At 35.3% G+C, this 12,851-nt stretch overlaps 1 pseudogene across 1 annotated transcript; it reads right to left on the reverse strand.

The window, feature by feature from the left end:
* Positions 1–364: 364 nt before the first annotated feature.
* LOC149819680 (dihydropyrimidinase-like) lies at positions 365–12,387 on the reverse strand (annotated as a pseudogene). The gene is made up of 13 exons (XR_016426717.1): positions 12,228–12,387; positions 10,523–10,662; positions 9,221–9,272; positions 8,781–9,050; positions 8,425–8,636; positions 5,585–5,705; positions 3,986–4,073; positions 3,818–3,896; positions 3,347–3,433; positions 3,168–3,208; positions 3,000–3,052; positions 1,091–1,247; positions 365–977 (listed from the first exon to the last, which is right to left on the reverse strand). The product of XR_016426717.1 is annotated as a dihydropyrimidinase-like (transcript).
* Between the last annotated feature and the right edge of the window lie 464 nt (positions 12,388–12,851).

Here is a 12,851-nt window from a genome sequence, read left to right on the forward strand (position 1 = left end):
GAAAAACAATATTTTTCAAAATGTTGCCTGTTTTGAAAATATCCTGCTTTTAACCTAATATTAACAGGACAAAAGCACCTTTTGCCTAGTTTTTTATTATTTATATATATTTATATAACCTAATATTTTGATAAACGTGATTTTTCAAAAAATCATGAGATTTTTTCATTCGCCAACATTTTCCCAAGAACGAGATTGGTGACTGCTTAAAACTGGGCCATTTCGGTTCAAGAAGACTGGTTGGTTAGTTTCCAACAAATGAAATGGGAAAGAACAAACAGCAAATGTCCTACCTGTATCCATCTTAAATAAAATCGATAATGATCTCCAGTCATGACATAATACTTAAAATAAGGCAAATATATTTTCGCATAATTTGCACTACATTTTCAGGGTTTTATTCAATCAGATCTTAGACAAGCTGTTAACAGCGACCTCAACCAAATAGCATGACAGCTTCAATGTTCCACACTTCCACTAACAGTGGGTTTCATCCATCAGTTCGATCAATGTTATTTATCAATATATCAAGAATGTGTCTTACATAGGAAATCAGGGAAACTTCAGTTTGATATACAAATGGATAAAACTATCCAGGATATCCCAAAAGTTGGGAAAACTTTCCTGGTTAGCAAGGCTCCTGAGTTGTTGTAGATAAGGGCTGAAGTTCTTTTTTCCAATTAATTTCAGGACATATCCGGTAGATTTTATGTTGGTCTTCATCAATACTAATGAAAACATAGAAGTGTAGCTTCCCAATTCCATCCTTGGATAAAGGATCAAGTGCATCACATACTTCTATGCCGCTGAACAGGAACGTGAATAGATGAAAGATATGCTAAATCTGCTTTTCTATTGCCGTCAAATAGATAGCTGAAAGGAGCCATTGGTATGTACCTCCCAGAACCAGGTTCAACCTTAAGTTCACCATTCTCCCACACAACCTTCCCTCTTGAAATCGTTACTTCTATTTTTCCCTACATTCAGAATCACAAACAACCACTTTAAGGATGATGATACACAACCAATGAAATAAATACCAATAAAAGATTAGACTATTTTTGAGTATTTGATAGCACAAGCACTGTACCTTCCCTTTCATGCCCTCATACACGTTCGTGTCTGACCTAGAGTGGTGAGTCTTTGTGGATATTTCAAAACTTGAATTTGGGTTCAGAATGATTAAATCTGCATCCCAACCAACCATGATTGCTCCCTTTCTTGGGTATATATTGAATATCTGAGCACTGAAACAGTTGTCCAGAGATGTTAGACGCACCACACTCATAGTCTCATATAAATTGAAATCATTAAACACAACGTTTCAGAAGGTTTGCACATCCCAGAAAAATGCAGAACTGAGAAACTATGCAGCCATACATAGCATGAAAGCATATTCACAAACAAAGAGATATCTTTAAACATTTTCTAATAATTAGTACAATAGAAAGAAAAAACTTCAAAAAGTAGTGACATTCTCACAACATGACACTTTCAAAATATATTAAAAAAATATTTTTCATATATTTATGTTTTGTTACCAATGGGGGCTCCGCTTGTTTGGTAGGAGCTGTTAGTGCATGTTGCCTTGTGTGTGTGTGTTTTGTTGGCAGACTTCCTCAAACTTCCCAATTTTCTATTTTTCAGACTCCAAGTGGTTTCCCCTGAAAACTGAATGTGACAAATATTTTCTTCTATGAAACTTATCACATGTTGGGCTGCCAAGAGACATCATATTCAAAAAATGAGTGTAGCTGAGATGCGTATGCTGAGATGGATGTGTGGAAATACAATAAAAGATAAGATTCGGAACGAGGAGATACGTAAGAAGGTAGGCGTTGCACCCATTGAAAATAAGATGAGAGAGAATCGTTTACGGTGGTTTGGACATATTCGACGAAGGCCTAATGATGCTCCAGTTAGAAGGATGGAGAAATGGGAAAATATATTAGTTAAAAGAGGTCGGGGTAGGCCTAGGAAGACATGGATGGAGGTGATAGGAAAGGATATGAATGCTTTGAACCTCACCGAGGACATGGCATTGGATAGAAATGAATGGAGGAGAAGGATTCATGTGGAAGACCTAGAATGATTTTCTTTGTTGGTTCATATTGCCGACCCCAATTGTTTTGGGATGAAGGCGTAGTTGTTGTTGTTGTTGTTGTTGTAAACTTATCACATGTTGAAAATTAAAAAAAAAAACTCGGATTACTCTGCATGGGAAGTTCTGATCAAAACATGAATCTTTAACTCTGAAAAAAATACTTGTGCTGTTTCATAAGGTACAACAACATGGACCACCAGATAAACATCTTTGTTGATAAAGGTGTCAATGTATACACATAGGGGTATTTTAGTCTTTTTGTATATAGGGGTATTATTGTAATTGTACACCCTTTTCCATTTTTCTTTTCTTTTCTTTTCTTTTCTTTTCTTTTATTTTATTTTACTTTTGTGATTAGTAGATTAGGGAAGGGCTTATTGGTCTTTAGACCATAGAGCCGTTGGGATCTCCCCAACGGCTACATTTCTAGCCGATAGGGAGGTCCCAACCGCTCCCTCTTATCTCCTTTGTGTATATAAAGGGGTTGAAACCCCAATCCATGTATGCTTTTTCTGAGAGCATTTTATCAATAACATTTTATATTTTTTGTGTTATATGCCCTTAAGTGGCTGATTTGTGTGACTCTTGTGTTCATGTAATTGACCCATAAGTGGTCGTTGTGATTGTTTATGTCCATAAGTGACATTTGAATATCTTTTGTATTTCATTACAAAAGGATTATGTTGTGAAATATGATATTCCTCTTTTCTTTTCTTTTCTTTTCTTTTCTTTTCTTTTAGTTGTTATAGAAAGTGGCATAATTTATCCCCTACCAAATGAAATTATTCTTTGAACGAGAAAATGTTCACTGTCAACCCTTTCCAGTAATGGCAATGCCGCTTGATTCTTCAATCACTAAATTCAACGGCATGGAGCAAGTGCAAAAAGGTCATACCAGGCAGTGCTTGTTATTCGCACATAATCAGTAGGAGATATCTGACCAGATTCCTGAATACACAGATCACAAAGTCTACATAATCCTTGCATGGCCAATGAACAGATAGAATCTCAAGATCACATGTTACTCATTCAACAGAATATGCAATAAATAAATTTAGCTTACCACCATTAAATACCAAACCAAATGCATCCTCTTCTCAATACCTGAGGTAGTAACAAGAGTTGAAAGGTTAAATTATATTAGAGTGCAAAGTAAATAACAGAATATCCAGTACACTACTGAGTTTGCTTTTGGTGAAAATATTGAATAATGAGACACCAAGTAAACCAAACAAAAATTACCATTAACACCATTTGGGATTTTACGAAAATCATCCATTCCAAGTGCTTTCTGTGTGGAGTTGAATGTACAATGGCTGTTCCCACCAGCTTAAAAAAAAATTAAAAATTAAAAAAAATTGTATGATCAGGAGATGGATATACCAATCATTACAAGAATATACCAATCAGCAGGGGAAGATATTTGCAAGATAATAAATCTTTTGAGAATTAGATTAAAGGTAGACCCTGAAACTAAAAGCTGTCAAATTTATGGAAATATGAACATGTTTAGATGCAACAATGTAAAATGGGATGACCGGAGCATGTTGATTGAAGAGATGATGTTGTTAATAAGACAATTGGAAAAAAAAAAATCATTCATGATATTGCCATGAGCAGAAAATCCATGGTCTGAAGAACCCAATTCCTAAGTTCTAGTGAATGGATTAAAGAAACTACAAAAATTAATAGATGAGCTGGGACAGAGGAAACCTGCAGAACTCCTGTTGAAAGAGCAGCTTGAAGTGATTTAGCATGTCCAGACTCCCTTATTGGAGGGCTCATAACATATCTGGAACTATTCATTATCGTTGACAAAGGAATTGTAGAAAAGAACCAAAAACAAAGGGCCTGGGAAAGATTGTAACTTCGTGTTCATATTTTGAGGCAGTAGTAAAATCAGGGTCCCAAAGTTTTGAATGATCCAGAGCAAGGCCAGAAACTACAGGCTCTCCAATTACTATCTGCCCTGCAATGTCATGCAGAAGTGAGGCACAACCCAAGTTTAAAGTTTCAAACAATTCTCTGACAGATGACATGACAAATAGGTTGCAAATAGGGATCTCAATGGATCGGATTTTATCCAATATCTGACCGAACCCAACTCCATTTAATCAGATTTGGTAAGCCAAAACGATATCCAAGTATAATCGGATGTGGATACGGTTTTGGTTTTTTGCTACTGAATCCAATGGATATCCAAATCCGATTACATGTAAAATATTGGATTTGATATGAGCTTTTAACCACCCGAATTTGAATCTGATTCCGAACCCAGTTAGCCAACATCCAATTAGTCGGATCTGGTATTGGCCACATCCAACCCGTATCCGAACAATTTACATCCTTAGTTGCAAACCCTCGAGTTACAAGCAAACGTCACATTAGAAGAAGCATGAAACATAGGAAAGCAACCAAGTCCCAAGTCTAATTGTGAAATCAAGTGTACTGGTTTCTGAAGCACATCTTAAATTATTTGTAATGTAGCCAGTGATGATGTTTCACAAAATCAAGAAGTTGAACAAATTACATAGTAAAAGTTTAAAAGCACTTAAACTTGCAAATAAATAACATACAATCATATGAGTAACAGACACTGAATATGTGAACAACTAAGGTGTATGATTATAAGAAGCAATAAACATAAAAGTATAATTTTAAAAGGTAAATAATAGTTCACCATTAATTAGGAACCAGCATGAGTTTAAATTCTTAACTAGTCAAAGAAGATGCAATAAACACGTGCACGAGACCTCATAGGGTCCCATAAACAAGAAGGATGCAAATGGAGTGAAAAAATAAAATCCAAGATCTAGTTCACCAATGCTGTTATAATATTTATTAATAGTTTAATAAAAAACTGATATAAAATGTCAATTCATCTAATGGCTCTCCTTGAATTGTGTCATGAATGTTTACTAGTTGAAGAAAGTGATAATTTCTCCTCATACCTTTTATAGCAGCATTAATACTAAAGCAAAACCAGGCATGTATAATCTTCAAGAAATACTCATGATTTTCTTTCCAATCTACCCGGTTAAAGCAATAAGATCACAGGCATTATATCATTGATCAGCCTACATTTGTATTTATGTCTTTACACATCATAAAGACCTATGCAAAAAACATTGCATATGGTCAATGACCAGTCAGAGCAATCTTGATTCTAATTAGATCTATGGATTAGTTAAACTTTTCAATTTTCCTCATTTTTCGGAAAATCATAGGGGCCCAATCTGCAGATGGTCAACTCACCAATCCATTGATTCAGATTCCTAGTTTCTTATGGACCACGTTCCTTGAGGGAAACAACCTCAGAGAAATAAATAAGACTAGATAAAATTTTCTGAGATTATAGTTTGTCATCAGATAGTTGAGTACATTTACAGTTTACTAATATGAGAAGATTCAAGCATGGTTGGTTTTACAATTAAATTGACCAAAAAAAAGAAAACTCATGACTCAAGGATCCTTAAATACCAGATTTTCGAGCTTTAGCTATCTCTTCCATTGCATCAATGCTCATCACATGAACAACATATAAGGGTGTATTTACAAAGCTTGCTAACCGAATAGCTCTAGCAGTTGCTTCTCCTTCCAGCTGCATAAGTGTGAAACAGAATGACAAATAATCAGTGAAATAATTCAATATTGAGCCAGAACAGTAGAATGGAAAATTTACATTGGGAAAATTAATATAATTGTCAGAGATATTAACCATATAGCAAAAAGGCACATCTTACTAAAGTTTCTTTAGGTAAGAAAAATCATGAAAAGTATATTTCAATCAATTTGATAGCACATTCATTGACAAAAAGTCTTTCATAGCAAAGAACACTGGAGCATAAACCAATAATGTAACTGAAAATTAATTTAACGTGTACTGCAAGAAGGCACTTGAAGGGAGCGTGCAACTTGGAACATATTGTAAGCAATGTCCAAAATCTCAAGAAAATCTTGGTGAGGGAAAATCTTACAATACATTGAAAATTTTTGGTTTGTAAATAAAGTATATGCTATAAAGAAAATATCAAAAAAATATATGGAAGTGTTTTATTCTGTTAATAACTTAATATTGTTACAAAAATGTGATATTTTTTAGGTGATGTTTTGAGAATATTGCATCTTTTTGGAACTATATTGGTTTTCGCATCAGTGAAATCATGATATTAATTTCACTGTATATATATGATACGCTAATCAAAAAACCAATCTGATTTTGCATCATTCAATTGTTTCACCAAATTAACTATAGATATCACATTTATAGGGTCCAACATATTGATAGAAAATCATTATATTTTCTATATGGTACAGTACTATCATATACATATATACATACATACGCTAATTGAAAAACCAATCTGATTTTGTATCATTCATTTTTTTAACCAAATTAACTATAAATATCACATTTATAGGGTCCAATCCATGAAGCACCAACATATTGATAGAAAATCATTATATTTTCTATATGGTACAGTACTATACACACACACACACACTTATCTTTGGTACTATCGATAGAATAACACTATCCAACAGCTCCATTAGCACATTCCATTGAATTTTTTGTGGATGTAACCATATAGGCAGGACCTCCCTTTTTTCTCTTGGGATATGGTGAACATGTATCAAATTAGGGGATTTTCATGTTCAGACAGGTCTCCAAAAGAATCAAAAAATCAATGGCTCACAATACTCCAAGCTTCCAGTCAGAAATTCATTTTTTACCATAGTTATCAGACTCTTCTTAGAACCTCAGAAGCTCACCTCAGAAACATGAAAGCACTAGCTTCTTTCATGCTTCCAAAACTTTATAAGGCACTCACCTCCAAAAATTAAAAGGCTTGCATATCTCATTATGAAAATGAACTTCCTTGATATTGTAAATGTCTCCAATCATAGTCCAAATGGTGTAATAAATGTGCCACATAGAGTTGGTAGTACTACATTATTTGGTGAAAAAACTAAAAGGTCATAGCTGTAAATGTTATCTTATAGTAGAGATGTCAATGGTTTGGATTTGGGTTGGATATTGATAGTGCAATATTATTTAGTAAAAATTAAAAGATCATAACCGCAAATATTATCTTACAGCAGGGATGTCAATGGTTTGAACTTCGGATTTGGGTTAGACATCCAACCAAATCCAAAACCATTTATTCAAATTGGGTATGGAAAATAGCATCTAATTGGTAATGGATTCAGATTCTGTATAGAATTTTACCTCCGAATCAAAACCACATATGACTACATATAAAATTTATATCCAATTAGCCACTTAAGCGAGTTGGATCCAGATTTTGTATGAGCTTTTCCCATTCGAATCTGAATCCGACTTCAAATTCAGTTATACAATACCTGGTTATGTCAGATTCTGTAATGCCTACATGTGAACTGAATCCAACAATTCATATCCCTATCTTAGGGTGTGTTTATTATCTTCATCATCATTATTGCTGTTATTATTATTATTTACTAGGAGACATACTTTGGATCAAGTTGTTTTGACATAAAAACCCAAATCTTTGTATTGTGAAATATTGGTCCATTGTGAGCAATTGGCTTTTGATTGCTATTAATTGAATACCTATCTAACTATCAAAAATAACTTTGTCTAAAACACTTTTTTCACAAAAACTATAGAAATCACATCTGCAGAGTTGGACCCATGAACCACTCAATAGATTGTTAAAAAACCAATTACTAGATAGCATGGTACTATCATTACTACTAGATAAACTTTTGCAATATATATCACAGAATTTTTTGGTCATAAAAAAGGAAGGTTTTATGGCTAATATTAAAAATCTAGTTAATATTGAACAATCCAAAAGTATAGATAATACAGAATTGTGAAACATGGGCAAAGTACCATTGACAAATCGCATAGAAAAACTGAGAAAAATGTAGTACCTGAAACACACACATATAAGCAGCAGCTTGCATCTACATCCCCAAGGTCACATGCATATTTGCATTTAAAATTATTTTTCAGTTGTAAGGATGCAATACTAAGAAACAGAATACATTGTTTCAGATACTACATCTTTCTCAGTTTTTTTATGTGATTGTTCCATGCGGCACTCTAGTCATGTTTCACTATTTTATAATTATTTATACTTTTTGGATTGTTCATAATATTAACTATATTTTCAATATCTAATATCTACACATTTACAAAACTTTGCTTTTTATTACCAAAAAATACACTGATATAGTGGCAGGATTTGCAATCAGCAACAAGAGCAGCACAACTTGAACTTGCAGTGCTTCACTGAGCAAAGACCTATCAGGGCATTAGTTTAGATGAATACCAAAGGAGGCCTTGAAAGTGCATGTCCTTCTGGACCAGTTACACCAAGATCAATCATCCTTTTCAGACCTTCCTCAACAGCATCTCCATTTTCAGCATGAACCTGAGCCAATGCGCCAAGGGCCTTACATTTTTTAAAGCTTTGCAACAAAAGCTCATCGTTGACCATAAGGGACCCCTTGTAGGCCATGAAAAATTTGAAAGAGTTGATACCTAATAGTTAAAACAGTAATGCTTAGGCTAGCACTAAAGCAAATTCATTGACAAAACAGGTCTAAAATAAAGTTACTCTGATAACCATAAAGGCTCTATTCATCAGACCGACAGTGATATTTAAGAAAGAAGAAACATGCAAACCTTTTTCCCTGACCATGATTTCCATATCTCTTGAAACATCATCATCCCATTTTGTGATAGCCATATGAAAGCCATAATCCATGCAAGCTTTCTCTGCTTTATTTGAATAGGATTCAAAGCCTGCAGTTAGACTCCCATTTACAGGTATTATAAAATCAATGTGCATTGTTGTTCCCCCAGCTAATGCAGCAGCTTGTCCACTGAAAAAGTCATCAATTGTCTCTGTACCCATGAATTCCATTTCCAAGTGTGTGTGTGGATCAATTCCTCCTATCATCAATCGAGGGCAAAAAAGGAAAAGATCGGAGATGAAAATGAAAAAAATAAGGTCAATGTTTACACAAAAAATTATTAAAAAAACTGCAAAAGGAATGGCTTTTGCTTTAGAATTCAAAGCATATAATCCTCTTTTAGCAAGCAAAAGGATGTTTCATACTCACCTGGCATAACATATTTTCCAGTGGCATCAATGACAGTGACATCTTCACCAACCTGAAATGATCATATAAAGAAGTGTCAATTGACTCAATATCCTGGGACTGCTCCATAAAAGAAATCAGGCATCATTTGATTGTTTCAGAACTGAGGTCCGTGGTGAAGGACTTAGAACCGGATATGAAACCCAGTGTTTGAAGAAAGAGAGAGAGAGAGAGAGAGAGAGAGAGAGAGAGAGAGAGAGAGACATGGATCTCTGGCCCGACTATCCCTCTTTGGGCAAGAAATTCATGAATCTGGGGTTGTTCTTTGAATCTCAGAGCCAAGTATCTGATGTCATATTTTTGCAAAAAAAAAAAACATGGATTTGGTGTGGGCCCCATAACAAATCTGATAGATCTCACGTAATCAAACTAAACAAGAATGATCACAAGATTAACAAAATAAAAGTTCAGTCATGAGGTTATAAGTTAGAAGTTCCAAAGGGGCCTGGTCATTCATTTTTAAGTGTAATATTAAATGGACAGTGAGGTGCTAAATTATCAGTTTCCCCTATGTACACTTCAATGGACAAGAAAAAATAGTGTGCTTATACATGCATAGAACAGTAAACATGTCATGCTACTAAATTTTTTAACCTGCACATGTGCCAAACATGAAAACAAGTGTGCACGGTGTGAAACATCTGGCCTTTACACTAAGTTATAAAATCATAGGCTATGTGACACAGTTGCGTCTAAAATGGCCACAACATTGACGCAGGTGTTGGTATGACTTCAGCGTGGCTGGGTGTGGTCTTAACTGCAAATCTGCTATGATGCATAGGTTACTGGAGGAAGAGAAAGAACATAGAAGGAAATATGCAGCCATAACCCCAAGTTCTTTTTTTTATCTCAAAAAAGAAAAAACGTTCTTTTTTTTATCTCCAAAAAAAAAAACAAGTTCTTTCTATATGGCATGGGGAACTTCCTATGGTTTTATTCATAATCAACCTTCAAACAAAAAAATCAAACATTTGTAATATTTTACAAGACAGAGATTAGGGACATGACACGCATTACAAAGATGCGACCTTTAATGGGTGTTATAACTTGAATGATGAAGATAACCCTGATGGGGATTTTATTTCCAGCATACTTCCTTGACACAAACATGTGCCAGATCAACCGTCGCATACCAGACTACTTTTGGGTTCAGATTTTATTCATAGACAAAATTTAATTGAGCCTAAAATCGTCTTTAGGTTCTTTTTAATTTTTTGCATCTTAACATCAGAGACACAGAAAATTATATATTTTTCCTCTCACATTGATGTGTGGATGCACAGCAGCAATGATCCCATCCTCGATGTAAACATCAGCAACTTATTGAAGGTGAGCATTAACCACAGTTCCACCTTTGATCAAGAGCTTCGTCGTAGATTTAAACTCTCCACATCCGAATGATTCTGCTTCGCAGAACTGTTGTTTGCAAGATTTCACAAAAACAAAACGTCACGAGTAATGAAAATTTAAAACAGAATGAAGAACATAAAGAATAAATATAAATAAATAGCTTGATTAATAAATAAAGATTTATGTCAATTGCTTCAAAGTTTGAAGGAAGCAAAGGGATATAAATGTGAAATAACTAAAAACTTGTCAAATTTGGGAGATTTTAAATATAGGAATCCTAAAATTGAAGTCAGAAATCGAAACTGAAGAGATTACAAGAAGTGAAGATAAAATAAAATATAAAGACTACAGTTTTTACGAGTTGGAAGATTAAAATTGAGAGGATGAGAAAAGGATAAAGAAGGATCAAAAACTGAAATCAAGAAGTTACTTATCCAATATCAGGAGATCATAACATGCTAAGAAGCGATGCGCTTACTTACGAAAGGACGGATTTTGAGGTTACGAATTAGGGTAAGAATTTCTTTCAAAAAAAATAGAATTAGGGTAAGAATGCACGAAATTCGGGAAATATCACAAACTAAGGGCACTGAAATCTAAAGAAGGACAAACAAAGAAAAATCAAAAATGCAAAATTACAGAACTTGAACAAAATCCAAACATATGAAGAGAGAAGAAGAGCTCTATCTCGGAAACGAACGCGATTTTAGGGCACGAAAACGATGAAAATCCGAAGGGAAGAAATACTTAATTCAGAATTGGGATGAGATTCCGCGATTTGGAGCAGGAAAAGAGAAAAGATAAGCAATGAAGGAATCGAGAAGGCGAACTCCATGTATCTTTGAATTCAGTGGAATCCAAAGTCCCGTCGGGACGACTTCGGCCCGTTTTGAGCAAGCGAAGATCGACGACGCCCACGACTCAGATCGATCGTTCTGAGTCATCTGACCATTCGGCAACGAGTCGGGAGAGAAGGCTCTCGGGAGTCTCGAATTGGTGTTTGGGTAAGGACCTGAGGTTTCTGGACCTGGACTTGGCTTTCCAAATCCCGGGAGTTCAAACGGGCATAAACTTCGATGAGGTGTTTGGCAAAGTTGCATTTCTTGAAAAAGGAGATGGTCTTTTGGGTGAAAAGATCAGATGCAATATGATTGTACAAATATTTGTGCACCTGATCACCCTCCATCTTGAGGACAGGCCTGTCAGGTGTCAGACCCAAAACCTGATGGAGGGTGATGGGTTGCTTAATGCACAATTTTTTGTGCAATCATATTGCACCCGATCCGGACTCGTCTTTTGGCCGGTGTTGCAACTTCTCATCCATCCAACACAACTTACCTGGCTCTTTCTAAAGTTCAAAACTTGTTCTTCTTTTTTTTTCTTTTATATTTTTCTTTTTTGATTTATTACTCGAAGAAGAAGAAGAAGAAGAAACCTAGTTGTGTTAGCTCAAGTCTTTTGACATGCAAGCACTATAGAAATGATGCTATCTGCGCATTTCTGTGGACCAAGTTCGTGTGTCAATTTAGAATCTTAGCGCTTAGACTAACGGTGCTTGTGTGAAATCCAGGAGAAGAGGTTGAAAGCAGATGCATTTATTGGGGTGCCGACTGCTTACCAAAGTACTTGATCTGCCACGCGTCGCAGGGACTCATAGGCAGCTGCCACACGTATTGGGGCAACGGCAGCCTGATCCAGTAGAGTACTTGGCCTGACGACTGGATCAGGCCCCGAAGCAGGTTGGGGAACTGAACTGGTCGAATGCTTTGTTCAACCATGTTTTTTTTTTATAACTCGAACAAACTTCTGAGGCTAGGACCCGCCCCCGGAGCCTGTGCTGGAGGTCAGCTTGTGCAGAGGGGCGGCACCCAGGAGAATCGAACTTTGATCACTTGTCTAACGGCCAAGGCCCCACTCCACTTAGCCAAACCCCCTTGGGGCTGTTCATCGCAAATATTGAATACTTTGAAAATATGATAATTTCACTTTCAGAGGTGGCCGTGGGGCCCCCACCGTTTCAGCGAGGTTCCATGTAGTATATATATATATATATATATATATATATATATATATATATATATATATATATATATATATATATATATATATATATATATGATAATTTCAAAGTATTCATAACAAATATTGGCAATGCTTTGAAATTATTACATTTTTATTTCGATGCATTAAAAATGACAATTCTCGGTCATAGTGTTCTCTCTCTCTCTCAAAGGCAAGCTGG

Source organism: Nuphar pumila, chromosome 12 (genome assembly GCF_984573655.1).
Source record: "Nuphar pumila chromosome 12, dmNupPumi1.hap1.1, whole genome shotgun sequence".
Classification (NCBI taxonomy): domain Eukaryota; kingdom Viridiplantae; phylum Streptophyta; class Magnoliopsida; order Nymphaeales; family Nymphaeaceae; genus Nuphar; species Nuphar pumila.